The 19,937-nt window shown below is 44.8% G+C and overlaps 1 protein-coding gene across 4 annotated transcripts in view; it reads right to left on the bottom strand.

The window, feature by feature from the left end:
* The window catches only part of galnt11 (UDP-N-acetyl-alpha-D-galactosamine:polypeptide N-acetylgalactosaminyltransferase 11 (GalNAc-T11)), a 246,718-nt gene that overhangs the window by 146,662 nt on the left and 80,119 nt on the right, over positions 1–19,937 (bottom strand). Inside the window, exon 3 of one of the 4 annotated variants that reach the window (XM_038798430.1) lies at positions 10,645–11,246. The exons of the other annotated variants lie outside the window; for them this stretch is intronic. The gene's annotated coding sequence lies outside the window, so the exon portion shown is untranslated. The remainder of the gene's footprint in view (positions 1–10,644; positions 11,247–19,937) is intronic. 4 annotated transcript variants of the gene reach the window in all.

Here is a 19,937-nt window from a genome sequence, read left to right on the forward strand (position 1 = left end):
CCCAGACAGGACACCCCTGTGCCCAATCTCCAGCATGGGTAAAATGCCATCCAGGCACCCCTGTTGCACCTGGCAGTGCCTCCTGAGCACCCTGGCAGTGCCAGGCTGACACTCGGGTGGCAGTGCCAGAATGCCAGGCTGGCAGTGCCAAGGTGCCCAGGTGGCATCTGCAGTGCCAGGACCCCATCCCACCAAGATACCAGCTACCGAGGGGCCGCCGATGGCCCGGGAGTCGGGAACCAGTGCTGAACGGCACCTGGCTGAAGTTTCCTTGGCAAGGCCGGTAGATCCCTGGCGCTGTAAGCTCACTTAACTCTGCAAGTCTTGGCGGGGGGTGGGGTCCAGATCGCAATGTCTCGCGAGGCATAACAACTGTCGGGAATCCCGGGAGAGATCTTCCAGTAATTCCAGCGGGATGCGGCCAGTAAATCATGCCCCATATGTTTCAATCAAGTAATCAATCAAGATCGATTTTGCTTTTGATGTTAGCTCATTACTTTTCTGTATATATTTGAAAATACCTCCAATAAAATATTTTTCACTAAAAAAGTAATCAATCAAGATTGGTATCAGTAAAGAATACATTTAAAGCAAAAGAATCACAGGCAAGGTGAGGATTTTTTTTTTTAAGTAGAGTTGTTACATTCTGGAATGCACTGCCTGAAAGAAAGGTGGAAGTAGTTTTCAAACAGGAATTAAATGAATAGTTAAAGAGGAAAATATCAATGGCTATGAGAAAGGGGAGGGGAGTGGGACTAACTGGATAGCTCTTTGGAAGAGCTATCAGGGAACAAGGGGTCAAATGGTTTCATATTGTGCTGTATCATTCAACAATTATCCATTGACAGCATTCTCAAAATGTAGAAATCAGTCATTCTCCACAGCAGTGATATCAGAGGCAATTTGACAAACAAGAGGCTGGCTTTTAGCACAGGGCTAAATCCCTAGCTTTGAAAGCAGATCAAGGCAGGCCAGCAACACGGTTCAATTCCTGTACCAGCCTCCCCGAACAGGCGCCGGAATGTGTCGAATAGGGGCTTTTCACAGTAACTTCATCTGAAGTAAACTTGTGACAATAAGCGATTTTCATTTCAAGTCTTTGTTTTAAATTAAAAATGTCAAAATGTAACTAGAAAAGCAATAGAGACATGTTAGTGACATTGCAAATTGAAAATTAATTTATCCAGAGTTTACTAAAACTGTTCAGGCCTCATATCACTCAATCTAAAACAAGATTTTTGTGCAACACCAGTTACTTTTTCCAGTTGAAACTACGGGATTTGTTTGCTCTGTGAATAAAAAAACTTTCAATTTTAAGTACTTTTCTTGATAAATCTGCTGCAACTGGCCAGTTAACATTTCACCATTATTGGGCATGCAATGGTACTTAAGCAATTTCCAGTATTTTGTTCCTTAACGGAATTAGGAAATTGATGTGATAGAGGTGATGTGAATTGATGTTTGACATTTCTGAACATATCGGAAGTTTAAAAATTGCTGGGATAGTTCTTTGCTATCTTATTGCTGATAGTTTCGAAAGGAATTACAACACCAATGCCTAAACCTTGCTCCAGCGGGAAGTGAGGAATTTGGGGTTCCTGACTTTCCAAATAGGACAGTGTCTACTCCACAGGAATTTCCAGCTCACATAACTGTAATCTTTAGCCCGCTCCTCTTTCCCTATTGGCACTGATGCTGAGGGGCCTTTAAAAAGCCACTGTCAAAATGATGCCAGAAACATTAAAAAAGGGTCAACCTAAAATAAGAGCCATATATTGGTAAATGAACGATTATGTCTACCTTTAAGAAGGCTTCAAATATTGACACTTTGTTTCCCAAGCAACCCATGGTATGGTTCAAAAATGTCAATCCTTTGGAATGGTCCATTAACTGTGGGGGGGGGGGGGGGGGGGAGAACACACTCTATGATGCTTTACAGCTGGCAAACTGCAGATGCTGCTGCATGATACAGATGCAAGGACATTTAACATAGTTTGCCACGATAGGGCAATCTCCCAAGAGATTAGTGTACTTGGCTATAGGTTGTCCCCAGGGCTCAATACTGCCTGGACTACCTCCAAGACATGAGAGCTGATGTGGAAGGAAATGATACATCTTAAGGAAGCTGCCAAGACAGCACAATAGAATGACTTACCAGGCTCACCATCAAATGTCATATGCAACTCAGTATTGCTGAGTAAACTATTGCACATTTACTTTTGGTCCATGTCCAGCCTTCACAGGATTCACGACTCCTTCATTGCTGACATGCAGATGATACACATTACTGCTGTAAAGTTGAAAAGCTCTGATGAACTAATATCATCAAAGGCATTCAAACATGAAAACACAATAATGTAACTTATCTACATTATGCCTCGTTGCAGTGCGAGCCTTTGGCTTTGTGAGAGCACTTCCATCTCAGAGTCAGACAGTGCCAGCAAGCAAGACTGGAGTTCCAGTTCAGAATTTGGTCTCGTCATTCAGGGATAGTCATATTGGGGCATATAGATAGCACCTCCATTCTCTCTCTCTCATTGTAGAGGTTGTGGGGGTCCGTGGAAAACCTATCTGCTGATATAAATGTTAGAGCGATTGAAGGAACATTTATGTTGCCCTGTCAGACTGTCAGGCCTGCAAATTCAGAAATTGCTTCATCACCATTCCCCAAGAGACTTGCATAAATATGAAACAATAATTAGGGGATAAGCTTCAGTGCTCGGTGCTCCTTGTTTACTGAACAGTGTTCATTTAACTAAAATGTCAAAATAATATCTCTGCTTTCATGACAAGCCATCCAGAAGGAAGGAAAGCATGAAATCCGAAATCACAAACACAAGACCTGGAAGAGGCCACCCTTGCCTATACGAACTGTATTTCAACATAAGATACTTGAAGAGCTGTGTTTTCCCGCCAGGAATTTTGCCTTCCTCCAATTCTCACCACTTCTACAAACCCAACTTCCTTGCCTGTCATGATATGCAAACATGCAACTAATGAACACATAGAATAGGACACGACCAATGAGATGTCAGGACACTCAGGGGTGGTATCTCACTATAAAAGGAATGAGGTACTCACACCCCACCTCTTTCCACAGACCAACATCCACAGAGTGAGACAGGGTGTATCCTCAGCATCACACCCCAGCACGTGGCTTAGAGGAAGGCTGGTTCAGTTAGACTGAGTTACTACATTAGATTAGCAGAGAGTCGAACTAATTGAGAACTGTGCTAATAGTTCAATAAAACGCACTGAACTCACTTCAAAGTCTGGAGCATCTTTTACTCAAAACTGCATCAAGTGGCAGCTTGTGTTATTCCAAATTACATAACACGACATTGCCCACAACACTGACATGGCTTCAGTTGTCCAAGTTCCAAGCTGTGAAGCATCTTTGGACGTTCTGCTATGTTAACTGTACAATGTAAACATGTTGTTGTTCACCCTTGAGGTTAAATTTTAAACTGGCCCTTTTTGTGTTCAAGTAGATGCAGGAAATCTGAGTTCTTCTGACAAACATCTATCTCTCAACTAATATCACCACCAACAGATTAACTGGTCACATCTCATTGCTGGTTGTGGAACCATATGGTGCGCAAACTGGCTGCTAGGTCAGCCTACATAATAACAGTGATTACAGTTCAAGAAAATACACTGGGTGTGAAGCCCAGAGGACATGAAAGACACTGCACCATGACGAAGATCACTCTTGCATAGTGCATAAGTGTGTAACATGTTGGGAATCAGGCAATACAAAAGAATTATTGATCATCTCAAATGTAAGATTAAAAACAGCAAATTGTGATAAATAGCTATTTCTCAGACTGAAGAATGGTAGACAGTGTTCTTCCCCAAGGATCAGTTTTTAAAATTTTTTTATAAATTTAGAGGACCCAATTATTATTTTTCCAATTAAGGGGCAATTTAGCATGGTCAATCCACCTACCCTGCACATCTTTGCTTTGTGGGGTGTGATACCCATGCAGACACGGGGAGAATGTGCAAATTCCACACAGACAGTGATCCGGGGCTGGGATAGAACCCGGGTCCTCAGCACCGTAGGCAGCAGTGCCAACCACTACGTCACCATTCCGTCCCTTTCCCCAAGGATCAGTGCTAGGATCAGTGCCTTTTTTGATATTGAAATACAGAGTAAAATTTCAAAATTTGCCAATGATACTAAAAATGGAGGAATAGCCAACAATACATCAGAGGCAGCCACAGGGGCTGCTGAATGCCGAGGTGGGCTGTTTAAAAGGACCACCTCAGTTCTATGAACCTTTGTCGCAATTATTTCCTCAAACATTAGGCTATCTAGCCCTCACCCCTTCACTCCCCATCACTTTCCCCCCACCTTTTATTCTTACACACTCCATGCCAACTTACTCAGTACTAAAAATGGGCAGACTTCGTGAGCTATGTTTAAATGAAATAAATAAATGTTGAAATATCTATTGTAGCCTTCATTAAATTAAAACACATTCCTAGTCATGAAAACCCATTAAAAACTTAAATCCACTCAAGTGTTTAAACCTCTTATAAAAGCAAACAGACTTGTATTGGTCTCACGGTAGCATGGTGGTTAGCATCAATGCTTCACAGCTCCAGGGTCCCAGGTTCGATTCCCGGCTGGGTCACTGTCTGTGTGGAGTCTGCACGTCCTCCCCGTGTGTGCGTGGGTTTCCTCCGGGTGCTCCGGTTTCCTCCCACAGTCCAAAGATGTGCGGGTTAGGTGGATTGGCAATGCTAAATTGCCCGTAGTGTAAGGTTAATGGGGGGATTGTTGGGTTACGGGTATACGGGTTACGTGGGTTAAGTAGGGTGATCATTGCTCGGCACAACATCGAGGGCCGAAGGGCCTGTTCTGTGCTGTACTGTTCTATGTTCTATGTATTCATAAATCCACAAAGACAGCTAATCCTTTAATAACCTATTTAAGCTGTCAATCAAACTATGAATGTAGGACCCTAAACTGAGATAATTGTAGATTGTAGAAAGCAGTCAAGCATTTATAATGACATAAAGGTGGGGCAGCACGATAGCATAGTGGTTAGCACAATTGCTTCACAGCTCCAGGGTTCTAGCTTTGATTCCCAGCTTGGATCACTGTCTGTGCACAGTTCTCCCCGCCTCCAGGTGCTCCGGTTTCCTCCCACAGTCCAAAGATGTGCAGGTTAGGTGGATTGGCCATGCTAAATTGCCCTTAGTGTCCAAAACTGCCCTTAGTGTTAGGTTAGATTACTGAGTTATGGGGATAGGGTGGAGGTGTGGGCTTGGGTAGGATTCTCTTCCCAAGAGCCGGTGCAGACTCGATGGGCACTTTAAATTCTATGATTCTATGATAACCCTTGGGAAAATGACAACAAACAACTATTCTAACTTCTAAAACATGATTGTTTCTACTCTCAGTGACACAAGCAGCTTTTTTATTTTTAAAGGGCTGGGGTTTTAAATAACTTCATAGATTAATGGTTCAACAGATCGTATCCACCCTTCACAGATATTTATGTCAATTTTAAAAATTCATAACTCCAACACTGCATGTTATGGCCGTTGCTTCAGTGAAAATGGGTGCTTGACCTCAACAGCAAGTTAAAATTGTCCTGCTAAGTTTGGATTTCTCTCACGTGCGATTCACGTCCCGCGCCACCCCCCCTTTCCCCTAACAGTGAAAATGAGATGGGACTTCAGAACCTGGGTCTCACGTTATTGTCAAAGGTTTCCAGAGTGTCCACGCCTCTGCTTAATGATATGTATGCAGGTAAGCAAGTGATTCGGAAGTCAAATGGTTTGTCGGCATTTATTTATTGCAAGAGGAATGGAATATGAAATAAGGAAGTTTTACCACAGCTCTAGACTGAGGACCTTAGTGAGACCACATCTGGAGTACAGTTTTATTCCCTCATTTAAAAAGATATAATCGCATTAGAAACAGTACAGAGAAGGTTCACTGGACTCATTCCTGGGATGAAAAGGTTGTCCCCTGAGGAAAGGTTGGACAGATTGGGCATATACCCATTAGAGTTTTGAAGACTGAGAGGTGAAACATAAGGTCCTGGAGGGATTGGATAGAGTGGGAACGCCGAGGATGTTTCTTCTTGTGGGGGAGACTAAAACTAGAGGGCATAGCTTAAAAATAAGGTCAAAGACGGAATGCGGCGTGGTGGTTAGCACTGGGACTGCGGCGCTGAGGACCCGGGTTCAAATCCCAGCCCTGGGTCACTGTCCGTGTGGAGTTTCCCCATTCTCCCCATGTCTGCGTGGGTTTCAACCCCACAACCCAAAGATGTGCTGGTTAGGTGGATTAGCAACGCTAAATTGCCCCTTAATTGGAAAAGAAAAATAATTGGCTACTCTAAATTTATAAAAAAGAAATAAGAGGTCTCCCTTTTAATAATATATATTCTTTATTATTGTCACAAGTAGGCTTACATTAACACTGCAATAAAATTACTGTGAAAATCCCCAAGTCACCACACTCCGGCGCCTGTTCAGGTACACTGAGGGTGATACAAAATGTCCAATTCACGTAACAAGCATATCTTTTGGGACTTGCAGGAAGAAACCGGAGCACCCGGAAAAAAACCCACACAGTACCAGGGCAGCACAATAGCACAGTGGCTAGCAGTTGCTTCACAGCTCCAGGGTCCCAGGTTTAATTCCCGGCTTGGGTCACTATCTGTGCGGAGTCGGCATGTTCTCCCCGTGTCTGCGTGGGTTTTCTCCGGGTGCTCCGGTTTCCTCCCACAGTCCAAAAATGTGCAGGTTAGGTGGGTTGGCCATTCTAAATTGCCCTTTGTATCCAAAAAAAGGTTAGGTGGGGTTACTGGGTGATAGGGATAGGTTGGAAATGTGGGTTTAAATTGGGTGCTCTTGGCCAGTGCAGACTCGATGGATGGGCTGAATGTAGAACAGTACAGCACAGAACAGGCCCTTCGGCCCTCAATGTTGTGCCGAGCCATGGTCACCCTACTCAAATCCACGTATCCACCCTATACCCGTAACCCAACAACCCCCCCCTTAACCTTACTTTTATTAGGACACTACGGGCAATTTAGCATGGCCAATCCACCTAACCCGCACATCTTTGGACTGTGGGAGGAAACCGGAACACCCGGAGGAAACCCACGCACACAGGGGGAGGACGTGCAGACTCCACACAGACAGTGACCCAGCCGGGAATCGAACCTGGGACCCTGGAGCTGTGAAGCATTTATGCTAACCACCATGCTACCCTGCTGCCCTGTATGTGCACTGTAAATTCTATGATATGATTTGATATGCAAACTCAACACAGTCACCCAAGGCCAAATTGAACCCGGTCCCTGGCGCTGTGAGGCAACAGTGCCAACCACTGTGTCACCATGTCATCCCTCAAATGAGAGCAAATTACCCCTTTTTAGTTTTATATATTAAGTGAAGGGAAATATATAGAGATATTATGACATTAAACGGTGTACTACCCATTCAGATAGTTTATGGGAAAGTAGCTTATTAGTTCAAAGCTGGCATCACAATTTAGTAAAAGTGTTTATCCAGTCCATCATTTGTACATAAAACATTTTAGTTGCTGGTGTGCAGAGCAATGATTTTTTGTTACAATCCTTGGGTCTCATTATAGTTTACGCAAACATGGCTCACCCTGATTTGTAACAGCGAGGGCTGACTACCCCAAGCTACTAAACAGTATAATAACGTAACATTTAAGGTGCTTTTTACATTGTACAAGGCTGCTGTTACCAGGCACCAAAGCTGGGGTCATGCTCAGCCAGCTACAAGTTAAATATAAAGTGACCAGGACTTACTATGACCAATGGTTCAGAATACCCACTAAACCAGTGTTTTTCAAAATGGCCACCTCTCGCGACCCACAATAGATTCTCCATAGCTACTTTTTAAATATCACGTTCATGGTTGGCACTCCTGTATTATTAAACATAAAAAATTGTAAATGAAAATCTATTTTCTATTTTTTGTTGCTATTTAGAGATCTAAATAACTTGTAATAAGAATTTCTGCACAGATCAGTATGCAAGACTTTTGATTGCAGACTCCTGAGGTGTTTAAAGGGGAATGAGGACATTCTTGGAAACACGCCTGGATTTAAGGCTGATGGGGAAGGAAGTAGACTCATCACGGATTGCAAAGTCAGTCTCACTGAGAGAGCAACTGATCTCAGAAAGTGAGCAGAGTGGTTCCCCATTTTAAATGTACATCAAATGCCTTATGCACACACAGCACAACTTTAAACATAGATCTGATTGACGAGGTTAAGAGTAACTGAAACTCAACAGACATCAATAAGATTGACTGTCGCAGAAATTGAACCAACACTGACAACATTAATAGTAACAGAAGTTCAAGATTCATCGACAATGGTAACAGTGGCAGACATTAAACATGCATCGGATTCAGAACGTTAACCCTGAAGTCGGTCTCATTATGTGGTCATTGACTCTGTGCTTCCTATGAGCTGTACTTGAACAGATGCATTTCCCCCCTGACTGGGATGGATGGAGTTCCCAAACCCACGCCAGTCACCCCAGAACCTAGTTCAGAATGGGGCAAACATAAATCAGCTTTGTGACAATGCACCAATTGAAAAGTGGGGAGATTCCCACAGTATACACAGGAATTATCTGCTAGAGCTAGATCCTGTATAAGAGAGTACTCCGGCTATGAGTTACTGACTGGGGTCTTTGTGGAAACATTCCAGTCATTTGGTTTTTGGATGGGAGATGCAGGCCTGGAAAAAAAAAAGAGCACGAAACATTGCTGGAAACTAACTTTGTGCAGAAGAAATATCTGCAGGAAATAAATTTAAAGATAATTGATCTTTTACTTTTAAACTCTCCAGCTGTAGGTCCAGGTGCTGATTAACCTGGCTGATCAGCTGCAGCAGAAATGGGAGTGGCCAGATTTTGCCTTGGGAGAAAATGGGAAAAAAGGTCAGGCAATCCTCGAGGATCATTTTTGGAAACCTTTTGGCGACCCATTTTACATCATCCCACGACCCACCCGCGGGTTGTGACCCCACTTTGAAAAACACTGCACTAAACACAGATCTTCCTACGGTAACCACTTTTGGAATGCAACCAAAGGACCAGAAGAGTTCTCATACAAAAGCAAAAGGCAAAAACAAACCATGATTTCCCATAGCACTCATACAATAACCCTCAGAATGCCATTTCTAAACTTTTATGAATCACTGGTTAGGTCGCAGTGGGAGTCGTGTCTACAATTCTGGCCACCAGCACTTTAGGAAGGGTGTCAAGTGCTTGGCAGGAGTGCAGAGGAGATTTACCAGAATGGTACTAAGATGAGTAAGAAGTCTTACAACACCAGGTTAAAGTCCAACAGATTTGTTTTGAATCACTAGCTTTCGGAGCACTGCTCCTTCCTCAGGTGAACGAAGATACCATCTTGCATCTTTGACTTTGTCTATATATATGTTTCTGGAACGTGCTTCTTCATTCACCATCATTTATATAAACCACAAACAGCAACGGCCCACACTGATCCTTGCAGAACCCCACTGGACACAGGCTTCCAGTCAGAAAACCACCCCTCGACCATCACCCTCTGCTTCCTCCCACTCAGCTAATTTTGGATCCAATTTACCAAATTTCCTTGGATCCTATGGGCTCTTACCTTCGCTATCAGTCTCCCATGTGGGACCTTGTCAAAAGCCTTGCTGAAGTCCAAGTAGACTATGTCAAATGTATTTCCCTCATCTACACACCTGGTCTCCTCTTCGAAACATTCAATCAAGTTGGTTAGACAGGTCCCCCCCTTAACAAAATCATGCTGACTATTCTTGATTAATCCCTGCCTCTCCACATGTAGATTAATTCTGCCCCTCAGAATTGCTTCCAATAGTTTCCCCATCACTGAGGTTAGGCTGACTGTTCCTGTAGTTTCCTGGTTTATCCCTTCCTCCGTCCTTGAATAATGGCACCACAAGTCCTCCGGCATCTCTCCTGTGACCAGAGAGAAATTGAAAATTATTGCCAGCCCCCCTGCTATTTCCACCCTTGCCTCACTCAACAGACTGGGTTATATTTCATCTGACCCTGGAGATTTATCTATTTTTAAGCCTGCCGGACCACTCAGAACCTCCTCTCTGTCTATGTTAATCTCTTTCATTTTATTACGGTCCTTCTTCCTGATTTCTATACCCACACTGTACCTCTCGCGAGTCAACACTGACACAAAGTATTCATTCAGAACCCTACCTACATCCTCCTGCTTCACACAAAAGTTACCACTGTGGTCCTCAATGGGCCCTACGCTTTTCCTAGTTATCCTTTTACACTTAACGTACTTGCAGAACAATTTAGGATTTCCCTTTATTTTACTTGCCAGTATCCTTTCATGTCCACTTTTAGTTCTCCTAATTTCCTTTTCAAGTTCCCTCTTGCACATTCCATACGCCTCTAGGATTTCTGCCGTTTTGAGCCCTCAATATCTGCCATAAGCCTTCAGTTTTCTCCTGATCCAATGCCGTATATCCCACTATATTGCAAGGATCTTCCTGTTAATCCGTTTGTCCCTAATTTATTCCCTATAATATTTTTACCTGGACAAAAATTTGCCTATGCCTTTAAGAAGGACTTCACCATTAATTAAATAAAAATTTACCTCCAGCAGGCTGTGCTGTTACTCTAACATCAATGATGCCACATCTTGATGGATTTGGCTGCCAGCCAATGGACTGTTTATGATTGCCAGGCCTTATCAATGGGCCATGCTGATTGGTCAGGATTTTCTCTGTAATGTTCCTTAGTCTGTGAGACTGTGTTTTTGCTTTTAGTTTCAGTTTGAACTCAGAGTTGAAGGAAGCTCTTTGAAGTTTTCTCTCTCCCTAAAAAGGGTAGAACTCTCTCAAACACCTCAGCCCCATGAGCAGCCAGCTTTTCCACTCTATCCAGCCTGTGAGTGCTTAATGCCTGAAGACAGCCGGAGGGAACTGTGGACTTCTCTCCCTATAAGGTTAACCAGACCCCTCGAAGATCTCTTGGAAGCTCTTCTCTGATACTCCCGTTTATCTCAGTCAAGCTGTTGGTCGTTCTGGTGGAGATGGAAACTAATAATTAAATAAACAAGCCTGAGGCTGTTCTGAATGAAGGGCCAGGTTAATAAGAGTTTAAAGTGATCCCCACAGTCTAGAAATTCCGATTGAATGATCCAGCCTGAAGATCCTTGTTAGCCATCCAACCGGTGGTTCTCAATTACTCCGCACCCTGGAAGACAGGCAATGGAAAAATACTTCAACATCCAAAGCAAGGGCATTCATCTTCCACCTCACATTAATCCTCTTTTACTTTTACCCTTCCCATGTGTGTCTATGTCTTGTGTGTGTTTGGGTAGAGGGTGGGACAATGGGGGGGGGGGGTGAATAGTTGATTAGCTGGCTGATATTCAAGTATAACTATGACTTCCGGTTGCGGTGATGCGGAGCTAAGCCGCACATTCGGTAGCTCCCGCTATTTTTGGTCTTTTGGGCTCTTTTAAGGGCCCGCAGTGGTGCTGGTTGGACTTTTCCCCGGGTGGGAACACATCCACTGTGCTTATCTGCCGGTGGATAGTCTGGACCAGGAGCGGAGCAGTCACAAAATCGGCTTTGGAGCAGAGAAAGGTGCGAGGCAGGAAAAACAAGATGGCGGCGGGCGGGGAACCGGCAGCGTGGCAGCAGTGGGCGCAGGAGCAGCAGGAGCTGCTCCATCGCTGCTTCACAGAGCTGAAGGCTGAGATTCTGGAACCGGTTAAGGCCTCGCTGGACAAGCTCATGGCGACTCAGACGGCTCAGGGTGCGGAGATCCAAGAGCTACAGCAAAAGGCCTCGGAGAGCGAGGACGAACTCCTGGGCGTGGCAGTGAAGGTGGAGTCGCACGAGGCGCTTCACAAGAAATGGCTGGCTAGGATGGAGGAGATGGAGAACCGCTCCCGTCGGAAGAACCTGCGGATTTTGGGCCTCCCGGAGGGGCTGGAAGGTTCGGATTTGGGGGCCTACGTGGTTGTGATGCTGAACTCGTTAATGGGCGCGGGGTCGTTCCAAGGACCCTTGGAGCTGGAGGGGGCGCATCGAGTGCTGTTGAGGAAGCCCAGGCCAAACGAGCCGCCTAGGGCGGTGCTGGTCCGCTTTCACCGCTTCGTTGACCGTGAGTGCGTGCTGAGATGGGCGAAGAAGGAAAGGAGCAGCAGGTGGGAGAACGCCGAGATCAGGATCTATCAGTACTGGAGCGTGGAGGTGGCGAAGAGAAGGGCTGGTTTCAATCGGGCGAAGGGAGTACTTCACAGGAAGGGGGTGAAGTTTGGCCTGCTACAGCCGGCTCGCCTCTGGGTCACTTACAAGGACCGCCAACTCTACTTTGATTCTCCGGAGGAGGCCTGGGCCTTTGTCCAGGTAGAGAAGTTGGACTCGAACTGAGGACTGGGGGGCTGGGGAGTGATGTACATAGTCCGGAGGCTCTGTCCTCCCTGGTATCCTTTCGTTTTTATTGGCTGTGTTTGATGTTGCCTTTTTGCTGTTCCTCTTTTTCGCTTTTTGGGGCTGTTATTTATTTATTTGGGTGCTTTTTTGTTTTTTCACTGGTGGAGGGTTGGGGAGCTATTCGCGGTCCCGCTGGGTCATGTGCCTGTCTTTTTCCTGCGTGCTGGGTCGGGGGGCGGGGTTTGGGATAGATGAGTGGGCTTCCTTCCCGCGCTGGAGGAGTAGCACAGTGGTTATCACAGTTTCTTCACAGCTCCAGGGTCCCAGGTTCGATTCCCACTATATGTGCTGAGTCTCCACGTTCTCCCTATGTCTGCGTGGGTCTCGTCCGGGTGCTCCAGTTTCCTCCCACTAGTCCAGAGAGATAATAATAATAATAATAACCGCTTATTGTCACAAAGTAGGCTTCAATTAAGTTACCGTGAAAAGCCCCTAGTCACCACATTTCGGCGCTTGTTCGGGGAGGCTGGTACGGGAATTGAACCCGTCCTGCTGCCTTGTTCTGCATTACAAGCCAGCTAGTTAGCCTAGTGTGCTAAACCAGCCCCTCTAGATGTGCTGTTAGGTAATTTGGACATTCTAAATTTTCCCTCTGTGTACCTGAACAGGCGCCGGAATGTGACGACTAGGGGCTTTTCACAGTAACTTCATTGCAATGTTAATGTAAGCCTACTTGTGACAATAAAGATTATTAAGATTATTATTAATTGTTATTTCAAATTCAATTTTTTATCACCATTATGACAGTTATATGGTAAAATAACTAGCAAATAATTGTTGAGAGAACGTATAGTGCCCTTCCAAACTTCTCACCGCTTCATGATCGCATGTGTAAAACTCACACCACCATACCATCTTACTGCTGTCAGCTCAGTTGCGAGCACTCTTGCTTGTCAGTCAGAAATCTGTGGGTTAAAGTTCCACGCCAGAGAGTTCAGCAGAATATTCTAGGCTGACACTGCAATGAAGTACTCTCGCCAATGGAGATGTCATTACTCAGATGGAGCATTAACTGAGGTCCTGGCTGCTCTCCCAGATGGATGTAAAATATCCCACAACACTATTTTGAAGATACCTAGCATCCTGACTAATATTTATTCCTCAAATCTACATAAGAAAAAAAAACAAATTATCGATGCTTAATTGTAAAGGACGTTTAGGACGTTCAGAAGTCTTCCATATGGCGGGCGGCACGGTGGTTAGCATTGCTGCCTGCGACGCTGAGGACCCAGGTTCGGTCCCAGACCCGGGCCACTGTCTGTGTGGAGTTTGCACTTTCTCCTCGTGTCAGCGTGGGTTTCACCCCCACAACCCAAAGATGTGCAGGTTAGATGGATTAGCCACACTACATTGCCCCTTAATTGAAAAAAAATAATTTGGTACTCTGAAGTTATAGAAAAAAGAAATCTTCCATACAGAATCATAAAATAGTTACAGCACAGCAGAAGGCCATTCAGCTGTGTCTGTGCTGGTCCTCTGAAGGAGCAACTACGCTTGTGGCTCTCCCTTTTTCTCGTGGATCTGCAAATCTTTCCTTGCCAATTCAATTTTGAATGCTTCAATTGGCCCTGCCTCCACCAGACTCTCAGGCAGTGCATTCCAGATCCTAATTACACATTGTGTGAAAAATATTTTCCTCATGTCACCACTGATTACCTTCAATCAGTGCCATCTGGTTCTCAATCCTTCCACCAAAGGGAACAGTTTCTCCCTATCTACTCTGCACAGACCCCTCATGATTTTGAATACATCTATCAAATGTCCTCCCAAACCTCTCTTTTCCAAGGAGAGCAGTCCCAACATCTCCAGTCTTTCCAAATAACTGAAGATCTTCATCTCTGGGGCCATTCTCGTGAATCTTTTCTGCATCCTCTCTAATGCCTTCACCTCCTTCCTAAAGTATGGTGCCCAGAACTGGACACAATATTCCAACTGCAGCAGAATCAGTATTTTTATAATGTGGAGATGCCGGCGTTGGACTGGGGTGAGCACAGTAAGAAGTCTTACAACACCAGGTTAAAGTCCAACAGGTTTGTTTCAAACACGAGCATTCGGAGCGCAGCTCCTTCCTCAGGTGAATGGCGAGGTATGTTCCAGAAACATTTATATAGACAAAGTCAGAGATGCTGGACAATGCTTGGAATGCGAGCATTTGCAGGTAATCAAATCATTACAGATCCAGGGAGAGGGATAATCCCAGGTTAAAGAGGTGTGAATTGTCTCAAGCCAGAACAGTTGGTGGGATTTTGCAAGTCCAGGCCAGATGGTGGGGAGTGGATGTAATGCGGCATGAATCTAAGATCCCTGTCGAGGCCGCACTCATGTGTGCGGAACTTAGCTATAAGTTTTTGCTCGGCAATTCTGCGTTGTCGCCTGTCCTGAAGACCGCCTTGGAGAACGCTTACCCGGAGATCAGAGGCTGAATGCCCTTGACTGCTGAAGTGTTCCCCGACTGGAACAGCGACCACGACACCACACAACCCTGCCAGGGCAATCTCTGCAAGACATGCCAGATCATCGACTTAGATACCACCATTACACGTGGTAACACCACCCACCAGATACGCGGCACATATTCGTGCGACTCGACCAATGTAGTCTACCTCTTACGCTGCAGGAAAGGATGTCCTGAAGCGTGGTACATTGGCGAGACAATGCAGACACTGCGACAACGAATGAACGGGCATCGTGCGACAATCACCAGGCAGGAATGTTCCCTTCCAATCGGGGAACACTTCAGCAGTCAAGGGCATTCAGCCTCTGATCTCCAGGTAAGCGTTCTCCAAGGCGGTCTTCAGGACACGCGACAACGCAGAATTGCCTGGTGGACTTTAACCTGGTGTTGTAAGACTTCTTACAGTATTTTTATACACCTCGATCCCTTGCTTTTGTACGCTGTGCCCATGGTTGACAACACCTAGGATGCAGCATGGTTTATTAACCACTCTGCGCATCAATACCTAGGTCCTTCTGCTCCTGCACACCCTTTAGAATTGTACCATTTATTTTGTACTGTCTGTCTGCATTGTTCCGAACAAAATTAATTGCCATTTGTCTCCTCTCCTCCTCCCCCCCCCCCCCCAAATTCCAACAACCTGTCATTCCCCATCTGAAGCTCTTCACTTCCTTCCGTATGATTCACAATACTTTGTATTATCAACAAATTTTGAAACTATACCCGGCACACTAAGGTCTAGGTCAATAATATTTGTTAGGGACAGCAGGGGTGCCCAACACCAATCCTTGGGGAATTCCGCTATCCGAGAAAACTGTTCACATGCCAATTTCACATCTATGTTGCTACTGTCCTATCATTCCATTAGCTCTAACTTTGTTCACAAGTCCGTTGTGCGGCACTTTATTAAAAATCTTTTGGAAGTCCATGTAAACCATATCACTAGCATCACCCATATCAAGTCTCGTTTTCACATCAAAAACTCATGCAAGTTAGTAAAACATAATTTGTGCTTAACGAATCTGTGCTGATTTCCCTTAATTCGTTTCCCAAGTGACTATTAATTTCATCCCAAATTATCGTTTTTAAAATCTTCCCATCACTGAGGCGAAATGCAAGTCTTTTTTCAATCTGGACTGTCAGCTTCCAGGCTCAAGCTTCAGAGGCAGACTCGGCTGAGAGAGTCTAACATTGGAGGAGAAGATGAATTCCTGAAAGCAGGCCGAGGTTTATTCAGAACGGAATTCATGCCCTGTACATTGTTGTCTCTATTTCCTTTCATGATTCTTACCCAGATCCCTGACTGGTTTCTATAAAGTAACCATTTGACTTACAATCTGAAATCTGTCTCTTTCACTGTTTCTTCTTTTTAGAGATAAACACATTTCTGGTCAACATAAACTTACGAACAAAATTCCTGGCACATAATTTGGTAGATACTAGATTTCAAAATGGTGAGATGAAAATGTTGCATAGGCTCAGCCCCCCAGTATCTGCAGTTTTGTAGTTGCCTTGTAAGGGGCAGAACTGTCATGTGCCTCCTTGCAAAGATAATATTGGTCAGACGACAGAGACCTTTCCACCACATACTGAGTTCCCACTCCTCCTTCTCCAGTAGAAGCCAGCAGATGAGCGAAGCCAGTAAGCACGGAAGTGGAGGCATTTAAACATATTTGCAGATCTGCCTCCTTTCTCAGTACCCATGGTCACAGTTAGATGAGGGTCACATTTTCCCTTCAGTCCCCGAGCCTGACCCCAACCCCATTCTGTCGGGGAAGGGTTATTATTCATTGTCAGATTGGATCAGTTAATCTTTTTTAGTTTTCATACATGCACCCTTCTTCCCCCCCCCCCCCCCCCCCCCCCCCCCCAGACCACCCCACTTTATAGATAGAATTTAATGCAGTCACCCCCACTATTCGGCACGTTTGTAAGCGGCGAGGGCACAGGGTGGCAATCTGGCCACCCTACCACAGTCCTTCAATCAAGTCTGAAGTGCAAAGGGTTGCGGGCTGCCTCGTCATCTAGAGGTTAATTGAGGGCACCTTCCTGATAGTGCTGGTGTTTGGGGAGGCAGTGGCATAGTGATATTATCATAGGATTAATAATCCAGAGACCCAAAGCAATGCTCTGGGGATCCAGGTTCAAATCCCGCTACTGCAGATGGGGAAATTTGAATTCAATAAAACTCTGCAATAAAAAGTCCAATGATGACCATGAAACCATTTTTGATTGTGGTAAAAACCCACCCAGTTCATTGATATGGTACTTGTGGTACTAAAAACAGGCTGAGAAGATACACATAGGTCAGGAACAGAAACTGTCTCATGAGACCCTGGCTGGAATCGATACAGCCATCTGCAAAAGCACCCAAGTCAAAGCATAAACCTGTTATTGTGATATGGACTTTGTGATTACCCACTTCAAAGACTATGAATATGTAACAAACTTCCAGGCACAGGTGATCAACTTTGCAGCAGGACGAAGAACAGACAAAAGAAGCCTTCAGACTCCAGGAGTCCTTGGGCAGGACTGGAACCAATGTCCTAGGGGGTGCTTTTGCTAACACTGTTGAGGAGGTTTTAAACTAATGTGGCAGGGTGATGGGAACCAGATTAAGAAGTTAGAGGTCAGTAAAGAGGCAGCAACTAAAGCCAGTAAGGTACTAGATAATAAACTCAATGTGACTAAGGGGAAGAGTAGACAGGGAAGAGATGATGAACGCAAAGGGACAGGTGATCTGAGGTGCATTTGTCTTAATGCAAGAAGTGTAGCAGGTAAGGCAGATGAACTTAGGGCTTGGATTAGTACCTGGGAATATGATGTTATTGGTATTACTGAGACTTTGTTGAGGGAAGGGCAAGACTGGCAACTAAATATCCCAGGGTAGAGATGCTTCAGGAGAGATAGAGAGGGAGGTAAAAGGGGTGGAGGAGTTGCATTACTGGTCAGAGATGATATCACAGCTGTGATTAAGGAGGGCACAATGGAGGATTCAAGCACTGAGGCAATATGGGTAGAGCTAAGAAATAGGAAGGGTGCAGTAAAATTGTTGGGACTTTACTACAGGCCTCCCAAAAGCGAGTGTGAAGTAGAGGTACAAATATGTAGACAGATTATAGAAAAATGTAGGAGCAATAGGGTGATTGTGATGGGAGATTTTAACTTCCCCAACATTGAATGGGACTCATGTAGTGTTGGAGGCGTAGATGGAGCAGAATTTGTAAGGAGCATCCAGGAGAGTTTTTTAGAGCAGTATGTAAATAGTCCAACTCGGGAAGGGGCCATACTGGGCCTGGTATTGGGGAATCATCCCGGCCAGGTGGTTGAAGTTTCAGTCGGTGATTACTTTGGGAATAGCGATCACAATTCCGTAAGTTTTAGAATACTCATGGACAAAGACGAGAGTGGTCCTAAAGGAAGAGTGCTAAATTGGGGAAAGGCCAAGTATAACAAAATTCAGCAGGAGCTAGGGAATGTGGATTGGGAGCAGCTGTTTAAGGATAAATCCACATTTGAAATGTGGGAGTCTTTTAAGGAAAGGTTGATTAGAGTGCAGGACAGACATGTCCCTGTGAAAATGAGGGATAGAAATGGCAAGATTAGGGAACCATGGATGACGGGTGGAATTGTGAGACTAGCCAAGATGAAAAAGGAAGCATACATAAGATCTAGGCGACTTAAAACTGATGAAGCTTTGGAGGAATATCGGGAAAGTAGGACGAATCTCAAACGTGCAATAAAGAGGGCTAAAAGGGGTCATGAAATATCTTTGGTTAACAGGGTTAAGGAAAATCCCAAAGCCTTTTATTCGTATATAAGGATCAAGAGGGTAACTAGAGAAAGGATTGGCCCACTCAAAGACAAAAGAGTGAATTTATGCGTGGAGTCAGAGGAAATGGGTGAGATTCTTAATGAGTACTTTGCATCGGTGTTCACCAAGGAGAGGGACATGACGGATGTTGAGGCTGGGGATGGATGTTTAAATACTCTAGGTCAAGTCGGCATAAAGAAGGGGGAAGTTTTGGGTATTCTAAAAAGCATTAAGGTGGACAAGTCCCCAGGTCCGGATGGGAACTATCCCAGGTTACTGAGGGAAGCGAGGGAAGCGAGGGACGAAATAGCTGGGGCCTTAACAGATATCTTTGCAGCATCCCTGAGCATGGGTGAGGTCCCGGAGGACTGGAGAATTGCTAATGTTGTCCCTTTGTTTAAGAAGGGTAGCAGGGATAATCCAGGGAATTATAGACCTGTGAGCTTGACGTCAGTGGTAGGCAAACTGTTGGAGAAAATACTGAGGGATAGGATCTATTCACATTTGGAAGAAAATAGACTTATCAGTGAAAGGCAGCATGGTTTTGTGCAGGAAAGGTCATGTCTTACAAACCTAATAGAATTCTTTGAGGAAGTGACAAAGTTAATTGATGAGGGAAGGGCTGTAGATGTCATATATATGGACTTCAGTAAGGCATTTGATAAAGTTTCCCATGGCAGGTTGATGGAAAAAGTGAAGTCATATGGGGTTCAGGGTGTAATAGCTAGATGGATAAAGAACTGGCTGGGCAACAGGAGACAGAGAGTAGTGGTGGAAGGGAGTGTCTCAAAATGGAGAACGGTGACTAGTGGTGTTCCACAGGGATCCGTGCTCGGACCACTGTTGTTTGTGATATACATAAATGATCTGGACGACGGTATAGGTGGTCTGATTAGCAAGTTTGCAGATGATGCTAAGATTGGTGGAGTTGCAGATAGCGAGGAGGACTGTCAGAGAATACAGCAAAATATAGATAGATTGGAGAGTTGGGCAGAGAAATGGCAGATGGAGTTCAATCCAGGCAAATGCGAGGTGATGCATTTTGGAAGATCTAATTCAAGAGCGGACTATACGGTCAATGGAAGAGTCCTAGGTAAAATTGATGTACAGAGTGATCTGGGAGTTCAGATCCATTGTACCCTGAAGGTGGCAATGCAGGTCGATAGAGTGGT

This window comes from Scyliorhinus canicula, chromosome 5, assembly GCF_902713615.1.
Source record: "Scyliorhinus canicula chromosome 5, sScyCan1.1, whole genome shotgun sequence".
NCBI classification, from domain to species: domain Eukaryota; kingdom Metazoa; phylum Chordata; class Chondrichthyes; order Carcharhiniformes; family Scyliorhinidae; genus Scyliorhinus; species Scyliorhinus canicula.